This window comes from Apteryx mantelli, chromosome 2 (genome assembly GCF_036417845.1).
Source record: "Apteryx mantelli isolate bAptMan1 chromosome 2, bAptMan1.hap1, whole genome shotgun sequence".
Taxonomy (NCBI): Eukaryota; Metazoa; Chordata; class Aves; order Apterygiformes; family Apterygidae; genus Apteryx; species Apteryx mantelli.
This window is the reverse complement of record NC_089979.1, coordinates 71288088-71305457: the sequence shown is the minus strand read 5'-3', so window position 1 is coordinate 71305457 and position 17370 is coordinate 71288088. Positions and strand designations below refer to the sequence as shown.

Here is a 17370-nt window from a genome sequence, read left to right as displayed (position 1 = left end):
CCCCGGCGCGTCTGGCTGGCGTGGCGGTCCCGCGCCCTTTTATAGCGAACCCCCATCGAGCGGGTAAACAGCCCCGGCGCTATTTTATCCCGAGACAATGTTATTCTGTTATTAGTCACCGCGCGGCAACGTGCGGGCCGAGATAAGGCCGGGCTGGAAAGGAAATCGCCTGCGAACTTCAGAGCGGCAGGCGGCGGGCGGCCCGGGGGGAGGGCGGCGGGCGGCGGGGGCAGCGGCGGCGGGGGGCGGGGGGCGGGGGGCGGGCGGCGGGCGGGGGCCGCCGAGGCCGCGCCGCCAGGGGGCGCCCCCCCCCGCGCCGCGCCTGGCACCTGACGGCGGCGCCCCACCGCTGCCGCCTCGGCGAGGCCGCCGGCACCGCGCTGAGCAACAATGGTCATAACGGCAATTACTGCTGTTGTTGTTGTGGGTACAACAGTGGGGCGAGCCGGGCGCGGCGGGAGCCGCTGCCGTGGGGTGCTGCGGCGCCCCCCTCCCCGGCCCGCGGCGGCCGTTGGGGCGGCCGTTGGAGCCCGGGGCGCGCGCCGCCGCCTGCCCCCCGCTAGCCGCCCGGGGCCCCCAGGGCCAGGGCCGCCGCAGGGCAGTGCGAATACACGGGGTTTGCGGGGTAGGAGCTGCCTCCCTGCGCCCCGTCCCGCCGCGGGCTGCGCCCCTGCACGGCCGCTGGCCCCCCTTGTGTCTCTGGTGGTTTGGATGCGGTTGCAGCAATGTGATGGGGCTGTTCAGCAACCCCGACAAGGCCCCGTTTAACTCCCCTTTTCCACGGGGCGCCCTGCCACAGCCTGTATTTTGGGGTCCTGGCGGCCTGCAGGGGACTTGGCGTGTTACGCGGGAGAAGCGTGCGGTTGGGGGGGGGAAGACCTGTGCCTAGCCTTTGCCTTTGGCTCTACGGCTAGCTCCAGCGAGGTCAGCACTAGGTTTTTCTGGCATGTTTATGTTTGCTGCCTTGCATTGAGACACGGTTGCTGTCAATGGGGATGCTGGAAATTTGAGAAGTGAGCGTAGCAATGCTGTGGTAAATGTATACACGTCTGAAATCTCCTGACCTCCTAATTCAGAAAGTCAGCCTCGGCCTATAGACTGAACTGAACTGCAATGCCTGCGATCAGAGGTGGAGCCCCAGTGCTGCAGAGCGTGCCAGCTTCACCTATGATAAAGAGATAAGGCGCTCTCGGTATTTGTGGTATTTCCTTGCACTGTGCTGTAATAATAGAAATGACCTTGGCTATCACAAAGACTGTGTTGTTGTTAACTGCAAGTTGTATTGTGATGGCTCAGGTGAATGCCAATTTTTTTTTAAGCATCGTATCATAGTGTGCTGCTGTATTGTAGTGGACAGAGTGTCTGCGGCCATGCTGAGTCAGACTAGAAGTCCATTTAGCTGGTATCCTTTCTCCCACAGTGGCTCTTAACAGATGGTATGAGAAAGAGTACAAGAAAGGAATGCAGGTGGAGACTAATCCTTTCCTTCATATAACCTCCCTGCTTCTCGCAAGATGAAGTTTAGGGGCTTTCTGAGCAATAGGTACCATTTAGACCACAAATATGCTGAATAAACACCAGTGGCTCTATCCAGAGATGTTCATACCTGTTTATAATACAGGTCTCTAAAACTTCTGTGAGGAGAGAAAGCTGGCTTATATAGCTTTTTTACACCTTTCCAGCATGGGAGTTGTCTGTTTTTCAGAGCAGGGATTATATCTTCCGTGTATATAGGGCAGCACTTACCGGAATATCAATGTATCTGTACCTGTATGTGTGAACTATTATAGTTATGATAAGAATCCGCCAGCAGAGGTCACCTAGCTACATATAAAAAGTAATAGTAGCCCACTGAAATAACAAACTTCATTTTTGCCAGCATCCAAAAGTTGGGAAAGAAATTAAGTGATTTTATTTTGGTTATTTGGTGTTTTAAAAAGAAAAACACAAGGCAGCTTTGTGGGGCAAAAGATAGCTATCTCTCCTGTATAGAATGCAAATGCGCATAGCCTTTCTAGGCCTGTCACAAAACTGTGTTTCATGCAAGCATATATTTAAAAAGAGATTTTTTTTCCTGAGATTCCTTTTTCCAAGACGTGCACATAAAGCCTAAATGACTCATATCAATGTGAGATATTTTCATCTTTGCCAAAAGTCCTTGTTAGAAGGTATTTTTGTTAGCTGGCAAAAATGGCATGCAGACTGAGAAACATGTTTCCTCTGAGTAAAAAAGCAAAAACGTGATATTGTGGAGGCCTCTGAAGGTGCTATTCATTTTTTTCGTGAAAAAACAAAAACATCTTCAGCAATTTCTGGTAAGGATTTTTAAATATTACTGTTGTCAGAGATCCACATCCTCTGATTCAGCAATTTCTGATAGCTCTATTTTCAGGTCTTGAGACTAACTGGAATCAAGTCGTCCTGTTGCTTGTTAGAGTAATGCAAAGACAGATTTATGTTCAGTTGCCAGTGACCCAAGTGGTTTATTTCAGGCCGTGAGGATTACCAGGCTAGGAGATGGGTTTTTCCCAGGAAGTGGGTAAACCTCTGTCCATGCCTTGGAGGTTGGGCAATACCGAGCAGGTCTGTGTCACACAGAGATACCTTTTGGGAATTTTGCCAAAGAAGGAAGATCCACTAACTTTATAGCTGTTTGCAATATGGGTCTGTAACAGTATGGGTCACAGTAGGGGTCTTACAAGTAGAAGAGGACTAAACTTTGGCCAGCAGTCAATGTTTGCAGACTGGAAATACAAAGTCATGTACAGTAATACAAAGTCATGTACTCAACAAATTGTTCTGGCCCATGCCAAGCCAGCTTGCCCTAAAGGTCTGGAAGTAGATATATTTGCACTGCTACCCATTTGGGCAAGGAAAGCAGTGACTGCTTCTCAAGCAGGCTTTTCCCCTTTCTATCTTGAGTACCTTGGCCAGCCACAGCTGAGACGCTGTGTTATGGGGTGAAAACTTAGCTGGTCAGTCAGAATCTGGTTTTAATGTTCCAGCTGGAAAATGCTGTGGCACTGATAGAATTTTCTAAAGGACATTTTGTATAGTGTCAGAAATGTGAAATGCCTGCTTATCAGCAAAACAATAAAAGCAGATTGTAAAACTGTGCCTTTCTGTCTAGGGAACAAGGGGAGAAACATGCTGTTTTCTGCAGATTTGAAACACAATTCTCAACTAAGTGAAAGTTGCATAACCTTCACTCACAGCCTCTCTTGCATCTTCCTTCTGTCCTAGGGCTGTCCAGTCCTCCCCCACCCCTTCTTATGCAAGGGAGAGGAAGCTTTTTTTCTGTCCTTCTTATATAACATGCAAATTCAAGAGCTAACTAATTTAGTCTTCTTGAAAGTGACCTTATTCTTGTCTGTCACTACCCAACCTACAATATATTTAATTCTTGTTGCAGATACTTAGGCTATCAGGGTCCTTGGGCAGAAACATGACTTCTGGTAAACCAACTTTCCTCATTTCTTCCCACCTCTAATCAGTGAGTTTTCTCAAAGGATATAAAGCCCATCTCACATTACACTTTTGGACCTCTTAAAGTGCTGAGGGGAGGAGAGAGAGGGTTAGCTACTAATCCAGCAACCTCAGCTCCAACTATTTGTAGCATGCATCTGGATGCTTTCCCCTCCCAATCCCACCAGTGGTCATTTTCCCTCCCAAATTCACACCACATGTTAAACCCTGTTTAAACTAGGGAGGAAGGTGGCAGCCATATGATGCTTGGTGCACAAAGCCCATCATCAGATGAAAAAAGAAAACTCTTCCTGCCCATACATGTGCTAGCACCAAGTAACATGACTAGATACCATTTAAAATACTGGCTAGAGTCCCAGCCCGTATGTCACTCCCTAACTCAGTGTGAGGCATTAATTCTTCAACAGTCCATGCCATGGGGTACTGGCTTCTAGCTCTGTTGAGACTGAGAAAGTCACTGCTGGGTAAAGCAGTCACTATAGAAAACCATAGAGGTACCACAATACCAGTGAGGATGTCTATGACAGGTTTTTCCGTTTTGCACTTTTTTTTGTTATCGGTGGCTGTATCTCCATGACAAAGCTGGGGCAAGGGCTGATGAGGCTGCTAGCAAGCTAGTGTGAAGGCAAGTCTGAGGACTAGATTTTGGAGTTGTCCAGGTTTTGTTTCTTATGGTATTTATATGTTTATTTAAAATTGGAAGTCAGGTCCTCCTTCCTGAAGGAGCTAAAAATGGCTAGATAAATTTAATGACAACAGTTATCTAATTATTTTAAAGCCTTATAAAAGAAAGCAAGCAGCCAAAACTTAGTTGCAGCAGAAATCAAAGCAGCACAGAGCTCAGAGGAGAGCCAACTTTAATGAGCAAAGGTCACAGTGTCTCCCAGGGTTAAAACTGTTGTTACCAGAAACACGAAAAGGATGGCTTGCAAAGATTCAGGTTTCAGAGATACTGTCGTGAAACCTTCATCCCACATGTACTTTCCACAACAAAGAATTGGAAATGTTTCACTGGAAGCCAAGCCAGTTTTTAGAAGAGGGGAAACATCAGGTGGGAAAAGGAAAATGGTTTAAATAATCTGGGAATAAAGAATCCACAGGACTTTTAGGTGAGAGTTAACAGGAACTTCCCCTCTACTTGCACCACCTGCCTCTGTCTGGATGTCATGAGAGAAAAGTGTTCATTTCCCATTAAAGCAGACCACAGGGGTATTGAAGGTGCTCTGCCTTCCTCTGTTCCAGGAAGCTGTAGGAGCTCCTCTTGTTTCAATCCTTTATTCTGCATTTCCTGTAGGGCAGGAGCAGTAACTAGAATACCAGGAGCAAGGCAAAGAGGTGAAGCTTGGTAGGTGTAACACATGGCAGGAGACCAAAGCCCTCTCCCAGACCTCATGTGGATGAGAGGCAATGGCCTCCACGGGTGTCAGTAAGGCACCATCACCTGCAGACTCAGTCATGGCTATTTGGGATTATTTCTGCTGTGGTAGCTCAGGATCCTGCCCCAGTCCTGGTATGGCCACACAGAGGCCACAAAGGATTTGAACCTCTAGCCTTTTAGCATTATAAACCGACTCTACTGCGGTGCTTAACTTGGATTTCATTTTCAAATTGACCTGTGTTTTTCTCATGTTGCATGAAATATTGCTAGGAGTTATAAGGCAAAGACCTCACTTCTGGCCCAGAAAATCTTGAGCTGCAAATTACTGAAGTCTGGGGGAATATTCTGGGGAAGCAGACCTGTCTTGTGTCTGTCCTCTTGCAGACATATCCACCATTGGCCACTGTCAGAAACAAAACGCTGGGATAGATGGTCTGATCCAATATAACTGTTTTATATTCTTATAGTAATGCCTGGACTCTAAGGTTTTTGTGAAAAAAAGGACGTGTTTCTGCATAGTCTCCAGCTCCATTCCATCAAGGTCAAAAAACCAAGCAGTATGAATTATGTATTCTGGAAGTGTGAAAAGATGGTAAAACATTACATTTTTAGATAGTCAACCGCTTAAGAATGGGGTATGCAAAAAAGAACTTAACTATGATGAGGATTATAATCAATAAATACAAGAAATTAGTGTGAAGACTGGAATGGAAGGACTTAGAAAAGAAAAGGAAAATACAGAAGAGAAAGTGTAACTTGTACAGAATCCATACACAACCTCTTCAATAAATACAGCCACGTATGACAGAATACTTATTTGCAAATAATAGTTAGTGGAATATATACTTTATCAGATTTGTTTACTTATCTTTTGGCATGTCTAGCTTGCAGGTAGGTCAATCCCAAAGCATCAAATTAGAAAATCTTAAACAGATCACTAACAGCAATGCACAGCTATCTGGCTCATCATCATCTTGCTCTTATCAACAGAGCATTTCAGAGTTTCACATTCTGTAATAGATGCACCTTTCCCGTATACTTGGCAAAGAACTGCTGATGTCATCCCCATTCTCAAATTTGGGAACTTTAACAGGGAGACCACTACACATCCTATCTAACAGCAGTCCTAAATTTAGACATCATCCTCTGCTTAGTGTCTAGAGTTAGTGGGGGATGAATCCACATCAGTGAATTGCCCCAGGTCACATGAGAAATCACTGGAGGGGTGGAGAAGTGAACAGAGCTCCCCAAACCTCAGCTGTATCCTGTCCACTACATTATCAGCCCTCTCCAGTACCCAGAGGTTTGTCTAACAGAACTGACTTCAGCTGTTTGGGTTTGCCCATCCCTTGGATTTTATGTTGCTTTGCTCAGAAAAGGCATTTCCAAGAACTTAATCTCATGTAGCTTCCTGAAAGAAAGTTCTTCAACTTCATGAATTCAATTGACTTTTCATGTTTCCTTTCATGTGCCTAGTTTCTTTTCTGTGTTTTATGTTACTTGCTCCACCTTTGAGCGAGACTGTCTCCAAAGACTCAAGTTAGTAGATTTTTAAGATCGAGCTGGCTCTACCCTTTCCTTAGTGCATAAAAGCCTTGCTGAAATTAATGTAATTAGCAGATGCATTGTTCCAAGCATGGCATTGAACTTTGCTTACAGTGCAGCCCTCTCAACGAACATGTAGCCTTCGTCATTGTTTTGACACCTCCATTTTGAGCCTAGAACTAGGTGAGCAGGTTTGCTAATTCCACTGTTTCTTTGTGAGAGAAACAAGCACATATTAGGAAACACTGCAAGTTTAGATGTGTCCTGAGCCATAGGTATGGTTTTATTTTCCTTTGCTTAAGTAGTAGAGATATCTGCTTCTCTCCCAAGTCAGTCAGCGCTATGTTTTCCCTGCATCATTTCCTGGAAGGTGGATAGGAAAGTAGCCTCATATGAATGAATGCTCCTAGCATAAAAGAACTAATCATTGCCCATTTGTGTAGATGCCTGTGGCTGTCTTTTTTTTTTGACCAGGGTATACCTTGAATGTAAAAGAAATGCTGACTACATTTCTCCAGCTGCAATTCCTAGTCCTTATTTGACATCGTTTCTCCCAGGAGAAGGCAGCTTTGTGAGGAAACATTACATTAAACACACTCCAGCTGTTTCTTGCACCCAGTCTCAGCTTGAACAAGTTACACCAAATGCTGCCTGATGGGGAAAAGCTGTAGATAATTCCAACAAACAAAAATTAAATACAGAAGCTCTCCTGTTCTCTTGGCCATCTTTTTATTTTTAAAGAGCCTTATATGCATTGAAGTATCTACTTTATATCTGAGATAAAATATGGGCCACACAGATGCAGGCATTGCTGTGGCAGTTACTCACTGGTGACAGTGACAGGAAGGAGATTTAGTTACCTGTCAGGGCCAGTAAAGTACAAACAGTGGCTTTAGAGTTGCCGATGCCCCAGCACTGGACTAAGATCACATTACAGCCACCATCCCCTGCCCTCAGTTGCAAGAATGAGGCTGGTGTGAAGTTTACATGCAAGCAGTAACATCTGAATTGCCATCAGCATGCAACAGTGCCTGGGAAACATGGGTGGTGAGGAATTATTGGAAGGGAAGAGACAATATCCAGCAAGCAGCTAGAAAGCTGAGATGGGTAACAGGGCTGTATTTCAACATTTGCCATATATGACATGCAGCATTTAGGAATTAAGCCAGCTTTTGGGTCTGCTTTGAATAATCATCCTTGAGGCATGTTTCTATTAGGAATTTTTAGCCAAACATTTCCATTTTGGCTGCCATCTACTCAGCAGAAGCCTAGTTAGCACCGCTGCGAACGCCTCTCCTGTCATGGTGCCTGCAGCAAGGCTTTGCTGTTGTTGCTCCAAGCAGATTTACTTGCTGTGGCACTAAACAGCAGTACAAAATCTTTAGTGTCCTATAGGTGTTTGGAGGCATCTAGCTGAATTGGTGGGAGCCCCAGTAGGAAAGGTAGCAAACAGAGCCCTTGCTCTGACAGGCCAACGTGGAAGGAGGCCCAGGTCTCCCACCGAGCGCTCTTGGATGGGCTGGCCTGGGCAGCCGGTGGTATAGGCTCACCACACAAGCATCTTCGTCCTCTCCTCTCATCTACCTGGCAGGTTCGGTAGTGACTGGAACAGCAAAAACCTGTGCAGAAACATCAGGCTCGAAGGTTTGCCAGTGTTGAAGGCCTGGCAGTACAGCACTGTACAGAGCGAATACAGTACTGTGTCTCTCTTGACAAAAATAGTTTGTGGATGATAAAGACTTCTTCTACTGTTACTACTAGGTCTATACATGCAGAAAAACACTTGTCATCTTTTGACTAATCCTGGTTAGATTAGCTGGACTCTGAGTTCTAGTTATCCTGTCACCCTTGGTATAACTATATGTGAGCAGCTATTGCCTTAAGAAGTGGTATAGACAAGTTGCTCCGTAGTGTAATTTTCCCAACATTTATTATCTCTTCACAGTTCTTAACGACATCTTCTTTAAAGACAAACGCATTCCATATACATAAACAGGATTATGCTGTAGAACTGTAGTACTGATTTTGATTTTAACAGGCACAGCGAGGAGGAGCTGTATCTTACATTAGGTATAGGAGGAGCCTTGTGAGAAAAAGAACCGTATATATCATGGAGTAGAAGCCTAGCCGTCAACCGAGAAAACAGACCAGCTTTGCTCAAATTCTTGCAAATACATTTCTTTTCCTGGTGAAAATACTCCTCAAAAGCTGATCACAAGCTGAAGCCAAGCTGAACCAGTTTAGTTTTAGTTTAGGAGTATGGAACAGTAAGGATTGTCTAAAGCTGATTGAAATAAGATTTATAGAATTTTATTTTCAGTGGACTTCAGCAGTTACTTATCGATATAGTTTTGTTCCCAGTTTTTAAAATGCCTTTAATATCACACCTTTTGCTAGAAAAATGAAACTCTTAGTGTAGAGAAAGCCTAAGCCAAACACAAGGAACAGCCAGGGTCTGATTCAAAGTGCTTTTCTCTTGACATAAATTTTTTAAACTCCTGTTCTTCAGCCACTGGTGACCAGAGCTGTATCTCTTCCCAGAAGAAAAGCTGGCACTAAATTAGAAAATGTGTTATTTTGCATAATGGACAACAAGAAATAAAAGTCCTTGTTTTCTTTTTCTGAAATTTTCTTTTTGAACTGTGCCATGTGAAACAGCTTAGAGCTTTGCTTATTTATTTCTAGCTTTCTTGCTTTCATAGCAAAGTGAAAGTCAAAAGCAGCAAGGCAAAGTGACCCAAGTCAAAACCCACTTATGTTCACGGGAAACCAGTTCAGTATTAGGCAAAGCAGAAATCCCCACTTCCTTTTTCTAGAGAAATTACCCTATGTGTTAATTAGCAGATGCCTGTTTCATTTTCTTACTCTGCCCTTATTATAAGAAAAAGATGAGGCAGGACAGCTAGGGACAATTTTGCTGTGCCCACTATTCACAGTCTTTTCCCCTCTGTCACTTCTCTCTCAATTAACATCAGGCTTATCTTTAATGAAAAGTCATGTCCTGTTTACTTGCTCAGAATTGTGTAAGATAGTCCTTAAAATGGGATTTCCAAGACTGGTAGTAAAGTGGTACGTTTACTGGAAACAATCATCATCAGTTAAGAGCCCACTTGTCATGTGTGTGCCTCCGTATGCATGTGGGCCACATGGAAAATAAGAGTGGAAACTGAGTTGGAATAAGTCCAGCAGCTTCTAGGACCTTTCAGATGTCCCCGTGTTATGCACCTCAGGAAATGAGAGAGTCTTGGAAATGAGCAAGCAGAAACAATGTTCCCCATCTCTAAAAACTTTACGCCTGTTCAGAAAAGGAAGAGTATTATTGCTAGGGGGCTGTAGTGCAAATCCTCTCCAAAAGAGGGCAGTGGTGCAAGCTGTTTAGCTAAGTCTTGGGAGGGAGTGCTCTATCTCCAAGTCCTGTGAAGAACATTTGCTGTAAACTGCTGTTTTGAGATAGGTAATCTGCAGTACATTTCCTTGTAGCAAACTATACTGTAGCCAAAAGAAAGAGAGGAAAAGAAAAAGCTAATTAGTTGCATGCAATCTAAACTACAATTTTGTAAAAGTGAAAAAAGCCTTTTCTATTTTCTTCTTTTCCTTTGGTCTTAACAGCAAGGGCACAATTTTCTCAAGGGTTACTTGACAGTCCAGAGTCTTGAAGTCTCATGTTTCTGGGCTCACAGGTGCCTGTGGTCACCCTGCTATAGTCATCTGCCTGCCATGAAGCATCTGAGCCCCCATCATATAAAATCAAAAGCTGAAGAGCTTCATGGAGCAGATGGCACTATTGCGATACAGCTACCATTAGAGAGGATTACTTAATAATAACAAACTTCAGTGATGCAAAAAAACTTCATGATGCATACCGTATAGCAAACGAAGCAAAACAAAACAAAAAAAACCTCCAAACCAACCAACCAAAAACAATCTGCCTTCATAGAGTTAGCACTTATTTTTTAACTTCGCATTTGGGGGAGGCCAGTAACAGGTTTATAGTAGAAAAGAGGTTGCAAAAAGGAAAAGGATAACCTGGAAAGAAGAAACTGAGAAGGATGTAGAAAATTATTTCCTCATCATTCTGGATGATGGATCTGAATGCCAGGAGTGGAACCCGGCTGGTTCAAAGCAGGGAATCGATACCTCACTTCAGCATCAAAGTGCCAAAGGAAATGACTTGCATAAGGAGAAAAGCGAAAGAGCTCCTTCCATCAGTAATACTATAATCCTACTCTGTTCTGTGCTAGAGAGGCTGCTCAGCTACTTGAGACTAAAGGGCTGTGATACCATGGATGATGACAACGAACAATTGTAAAAACTGCATTTGTTTAATGGAGAAAAATTGAGGCTGAGACTTTCATGAAAAGCTTAACATGAGTTACTTGTAAACTGAGCACATCTTGCATGGATTACAAAGATATCCTAATTAAAGAATCCCACTGGACTATTTTTACTGCTGCTTTGCAGGCTGAATTCCCCTTCCCAGTTTACTTGGACACAACTTGTTCTCTCAGAGTTCTTCCAGATTTGCATTTATTGTTTAGACTAATCAACTTTTTTGATAAAATAAAAAACAGGAAAATGGGAATGCTGATGCTTTTAGTTTGTGATAGGCATCACACTATATTGTTACTCTGGCAGGAAAGAGCTGAAGCCTGTACTTAGCTGTTCCAGCCTTACTATAGATTGCATGCCTCTAGGTGGTGCCTTGCTCTAAAGTTTAATGCCAAGAGCTGGGCACCAGCAGCCCTCAGACTGGATTTTGCTCAGAAAGTTGGCCAAGTGGTGCCAGCAGCCCCATCACCACCAAGTGGTGCCTAAGGCAGCTAGGACTAGAGGGCTCAGCGACAGACACTTGCTGTGTGCAATTCAGGGCTTCCTTCCAGAGCCCAGTGAGACCCCCTGATTTAAAGGGGCTGTGGGTCAGGCCCTTAATCCTAAAGACAAACATTAGTTCCTTTGCTCTGAGGTTGCTGTAAAGCTCTGTCAGCTAGAGAACTGGTGTCTCTAAGGAGTTGTAAATAAGATTATTCCCATCAGAATAAAGTGTTGGAAGAGAAAAAATCAAATGGTTAGGCTCTGGGTCATGGATGAGAGAGGGTGCCTGTTTCTTTCTTGCTCTGCAGCCTATTTACATAAGTTGGGCTATATTAAAAAGTCCATTCTGGGGCAGGAGCAACTCCTGGAAGCACCTGTGGAGCAAAAGATGCTTGTAGATGGTGTAAAGCTACTCCCTATCCTTAACTGTGAAGAAGGGCAATATTAGGGATTGGAAATGAAAGGATGTGGTGAGTTTGTGTGTGGAGAAAGTGGTTCTTGGTGTTGCACTTACATTTTTGAGGTGAGGCACATGGACCAGGGAGGTTCATAGTCTTGGGATGGTCACACCACAACTCTTCATCATGTCTCCTCCTTTTCCCTCCCACACCATGTGACTAGGAGGCAGAACATAACCTCTGCTTTGAAGTGAGCTGTTTGGTATCCATATCTATGCAAAGTCAAAATCAGCCCCAATAGGGCTGAGACACTCCTACTAACTCACAGTGGATCCAAATATACCCTCTTATGCTGGAAAATCACAGCTCACTGACCCCTAGTTGGGAAGACTGGACCAGTCTTGGAAGACTTAATATTTCCTCCTGCACTGTACCCTCCTCCTGAGAGCAATGATACTGCCCTGTATTTGGTCAGGCATGGAAGAATTTGCCCTTGCAAATTCCCCCTAAGGGTTTCCTGTAGTTACATCCAAGGTGAGGAGCAAACCTGGGCCAAAGGGGGAAGTGGTGCCTCATATGGAGGAACATTTGAGGAGGGTCATCGCGTGAGTTCATCCAGGAGGCAGGACATGCCCTGTAGGAGGGGGGTGAACATCTTCTCTGACACGCACTGCTTTTTGAACAGGCTACAGGATTAGCCCTTGGATTTGTTTTTCAGATGATCCCATGCTAACAGCTTTGGGTGGATTTGAGCTGCCTTCTCCACATGGAGTCCTTTGACCTTTTAATCCCTTTGAAATAACCTATTCTTTCTCCTCTCCCTATTCCCAATCCCTCCAGATCTCTTTTTGTTGTTTTTTTCTCCTGGACATGTTTTGAGAGCTTGCAGCAACTTTTCTGGTAGGTTTGGTAATTAACTGGCAGGTCTGGTCCCCTTCCTCCCACTGGGCTGTGCCTGGCTATACATGTAGTTCCAATCAGAGCAGTTGCAGAACAAGGTGCTATGTACTGAAGGTATTAGACTCGAGATTTGAAAGTTTTTCAAGGCTAAATCCAAATGTAGGCAGTTGGTAACTGAGGCTGGATATAGCTGAGGTGTGGATGGTGGGACAAGGAGGAAAAGGAGAAAGTTGAAGAGAGAAACCTGGGGAGGAGATGGCTGTGGAGTTGATCACATAACTGAGATGAAATATCCTAAGGACCTGCGGTGTGCAGCAGATGCAGAACCTCCTAAAAAATCCACTGGAAGGTTGATCACCAAGTGCTGAACAAGCACACACTTTATAGGCCCTAATTCAATTCACATGCTTTTGAGGCTGTGGAGGAATAAACCCAGCTGATAGCACATCCACAGGGAGATTCAGTCAGGTTCAGCCAGAGGATGAGAGCACACTGCGTTTTCTCCCAGGGATGGGTAACATGGTCTGTCTCTAGCCAGATCCTGTTGTCTTCCTGGTTTCCTCTATCAACTGTTGCTGAAATAAGAGGAAGAAGTGGCTCTTTAAAAGCGCTTTCACAGTGGAGCAGAAGAGGAATAATTACCCAGACTTATTCTTCTGGACTTAGGTCTTTACACAAACAAATCAACATGCTCCCTTCTCCAATTCATTATCTTCAAACTCATGTGGAGAAAATGCAGACACTACTCAGAAAATTGCACCACTACTTGCTTAAATTCACAAGGCTTATAGTTATCTGAGGTCCATGGGACTTAAAGTTAAATTCAGTGTTAACTTAACTTCAAAGTTCAGTATGTACTCAAGTTCTTCTCTCAAGGAAGATGGCTTAAGCATATTTGAATTTGAAAAGTCCTTTTTCCCTTCCTTTCACAATTGCTATATGCAAAAATGAGTGATCTCATGGTAGGCTGACTACTAGATGGCAAAGTATATTGAGTGTTTCCTCAGCTTTAGACAAGAAAAAGGTAAGACTCCCACAGCATTTTGGGGGCCAACATCTTTCTCTCATTTTCCTCTAGGGAAAGTTGGATGCAGCAGAAACTCACAGGAGAGCGGTGGATTGCAGATGTATTTGTGCGTGACTGTATTTAGTGCGTGACAGTGTGAGAAAGCAGCACATGGAGGAGGAGGAGAAGGAAGGGAATGCGCTGCCCAGCACCAAACAGGGGGACCCCCCCACCCAAGGGAACAGCGAGAAGCAAAGTTATCTCAGTAGCTCATTCCATATCCCCTGTACAAGAACACCACTGCCAGACTTCAGAAGGCCCAGATATTTCTTTACACGGCACTGAAAATTTGTCCAGTTTCATTCTATAAATAAAACTCTGCCAAGGTCACAGTTTCTGAACTGATCCCAGTCTCACATAGTCACTCTGTCTTTTTTAGGTCAGCAAAGGCAGGATTCAGTTTTCACACTCCTCTGCAAACCTATGAAGAAAGAACACACAGATCTTTAGCAATTATACTGCCGGCTTGCTGTAAGACCAAGGTTTGATCGTAATGGAACATTGCATGGGACACATAGGGAGGTAGGTTACATCTGGCTACATAACATAAAGCAAACAGCCTCATTTCAGCTGTCCTGCTAACCAGTGATTTGTCCAATTTAAAAAAAAAAAAACACAGAAAAAAAAAGAAAAATCTTTACAATAAAGTGCTAAATCAGGATGGTTTTTGCTCTTTCCAGGCAGTAGGGGAACTAACCTGATTCATACTTAGGGATGTCTGTGTATGCAAAAAATCTGAAGATCTGATGCAGCATAGAAAATGTCCTATATTCTCTATATCAAATTCAGTTAAATTAAGCATGGTAAATATCATCCTGAGCAGGGTTTGTATTTAAAAAAACCCTGAAAATTCAGCAAATCTTTGAAGCTTTTGCAATGAAGTCAAAAAATAAGAAGAGCTGAGCTGCCATAGTATTCCTCAGTGGGCTCCTAGAGGGTCTGTGTCAATCAACAGTCAGGAGACCTGAGATCCAAAAGATACATGAGATTTTGGGCCCACTCCTGCCTAAGAGGGTTATCCCACCTTGCTCACCCTCTCCCAGAGGTCAAGTCCAAACACTACTCTCTGCATCTCCTCAAACCCCTTCTGCATCCCATTCTGGCCCATTTTCTTTATTATGGGGAGAGTGCAATGGTGCTGCACTCCCTTTCCACATACAGAGGCAGCTGCACTGCGACAGACCAAAAGCCTCCAACTCTGGCCAAAGGCAGATGCCTAGGAAAGAGTGTAAGGACAGGGAAATTAAAACGGTGACACATTCCCATCAGCCTGTGACTCAAAAGCTTCCTGAGCCAGAAGTGGTGCCTTCATATTTAATGGCCCTTGATGGATTGCTATTCCATCAAGTTATCTAGTTTTCTGAAAACTTTTGAGTTTTTAGTGTCCACAACATCTCATAGCAAATCTCTGTGGGTCAGCTGTACGTGGCATGAAGAAAGTATCTCCTTTAGTTCATTTCAAACCTGCTGCCTGATAGTTTCATTATGATCCATAGTTTCTGCCATGGAAGCTCCTTATGCAGCTCCTCTCTGCTGCTGAAGGCATACAGGCTTCTGCCAGAGCCCTGTGATCACACCTGTCATGCTGGCACTGGTTTCCCTTTCTTCTGCAGTGGTGTAAGTCTGAAGTAACACAACAAAGTCTACAGAGGCCATGCAGGAAGCAGAGAAGAGAATATGTCTGTGCAGTTTCTTAATGCGAGCTCTGGCTTACTGCTGTAATTTTGCCCTAAACCTAATGCAAGAGGTTTTCTTACGTTACATCTAAAGCTATTTAGTGCCATTAGTAACACAGCAATAAACCTATAATGTCTTCCTTCCTGTCCAGGAGGAAAAGAAAATGGGGACCTGAATTCTAAACTGAGTTTTCAACTTCATCAGAAGCCTTTTTCTGGTTTGGATGTTTTTGGAGCTTTGGTCTTAGCAGTGTTCAAACTTAGGTCCCAAATGTCCATGCTCACCCAGAAAGTCAATGAATTCAAGGGAAACAACTGGTCTCTGAGCAGCTGTTAGTTTTGTTTTGAGTGCAGCAGAGGATCTTATTAAAATAATAAATTTCTATAGGAACTGCTACTGCAGCATTTTACTTTTTATTTTTTTTCAAGAGGGAAGTTATGCAAGGCCTGTTGGATGATATCAGCACATCTGGACAGCTTGGAGACTGGGGAGTTTTGAAGAGAGGAGAAAAAAGAAAAGAGGAGAAACTCTGAGTTTTCTCAGGTTGGGAGAAAGAGAATATTCCATGACAGAGAACTACAGACTCTAGCCCTAGGAGGGCCCTGCCTGGCTCTCTGCTGTCCAAAAGGTCCCTGAAGTCAGCAACCCTCACAGCCAACAAATAACTATGACTGCCACAGTGGGAAGTGCAAGGCCAAGCATTTTTGTTCATGTTTCCAGCACTAAATGCTTGCACCATAGCTACGGTTTGTATTTATCCTCTAGGGGAGCTGCAAAGGGAGTGTTTTTCCCCCTTCTTGCCTGAGAAGTATTGCACAACAGGCAGGTGCCGGATGCATTGGAGCAGCGTTTGCTCGATCCTGCGGATAGGAAAGTCGTGGCCTTGCAGGGCTACTGATCCTGGGCTCCAGCATGCTGGCTGAGAGTGGAGCCTGCTGGGCATTTTGCACCTCACGGCTACCACTTTGCAATTACATTCTTCCAGTGCCCCTAAATGAATGTAAAAGGGCAGCAGTTACATGCTTTTTAATTTAGACCCTTGTAGCACACAGGATTACCAATTTCCCCATCAGGATCACAAGCACCCAGGGTGTGAGTGATGATGCAGTCTCCAGCCCTTCTGGCCTTCTGGTAAGAGCAAATCTACTTGTTCAGGTAAAAGTTTCTGAAAGGGCTGTGGAAGAAAAAATAAATAAATAAATAAATAAATAAATTGCTTTGGTTTAAGCTTCCACACATATCTTCATGATATAACTGGTTTTCAATAGAGCCATGTCTTAAAAACATAATTAGAGGTCAAATATTAATGGACGATACATGTCTTCAAATGTAATTAAAAGCATTGATACAAAACTGCTTCTGTCTAGAAAGTTCCTGTGCTTAGCTAAAGTTTCAGGGGCTGGTCATTACTCGCAGCCGCAGAGCTACTTAAATCACATTGATTCATAATCCCCTGCAAGAGAAAAATCAATGCTGGAGTGTTTTGCCTGTGTAACCATGTACATTAGCAAGGCTGGAGTGCCTCTTCAGTAAGATAATACCAAGCAGTTAAAATATGTAGAGAGCGCCTCCTGAATTCATTGTGAATCGATTTTCTTCCTTTTAATATTCTTGCTTACAAAGAAATTCCTATATAACACACTGGACTTTTTTTCTGCCAGTTCATCTCCTTCTTTGGTCTTTGGCCTTGTTCCTTGGTGTTCTCCCACTGCAGTCTGGTGCGGAGAGTTACGGAAAAAACAGCTTGCTTATCTACTCGTTAACACATTCTATAAAAAAAACATTAAGGTATTTATGGTTAGATAGAAGAGGAAATGGCTAATATCCTTTGCACTGATGAAAAGAAAAATATATTAACAGCACACTCTGGCTGCTTCACCTGGCTGGCCTGACCAAACAGGAGCTGACTTGTCCCCTGCTTGTAGGCATGCTGATTGCATTTCTTCTCCAGTTTTCCAAACTGGTTTCTGGGGACAAAGTGATCTGCCAGGGGCTGGTAAACCAAACCCTTTCACTCGCTACCTTGTGAAAGATAGGGAGGTTAGGAAGGGATGACTGATTCCTGGTCTCTTTTTAAAGGGTTAACCACATAACTTGTGCCATGTCTA

General features: G+C 44.0%; 1 protein-coding gene across 1 annotated transcript in view; it reads right to left on the bottom strand.

Annotated features, from left to right (window-relative positions):
* Window positions 1-16338: 16338 nt before the first annotated feature.
* HIVEP1 (HIVEP zinc finger 1) overlaps window positions 16339-17370 on the bottom strand; it is a 148183-nt gene continuing 147151 nt past the window's right edge. Inside the window, exon 11 of the transcript XR_010883346.1 lies at window positions 16339-16436. The gene's annotated coding sequence lies outside the window, so the exon portion shown is untranslated. The remainder of the gene's footprint in view (window positions 16437-17370) is intronic.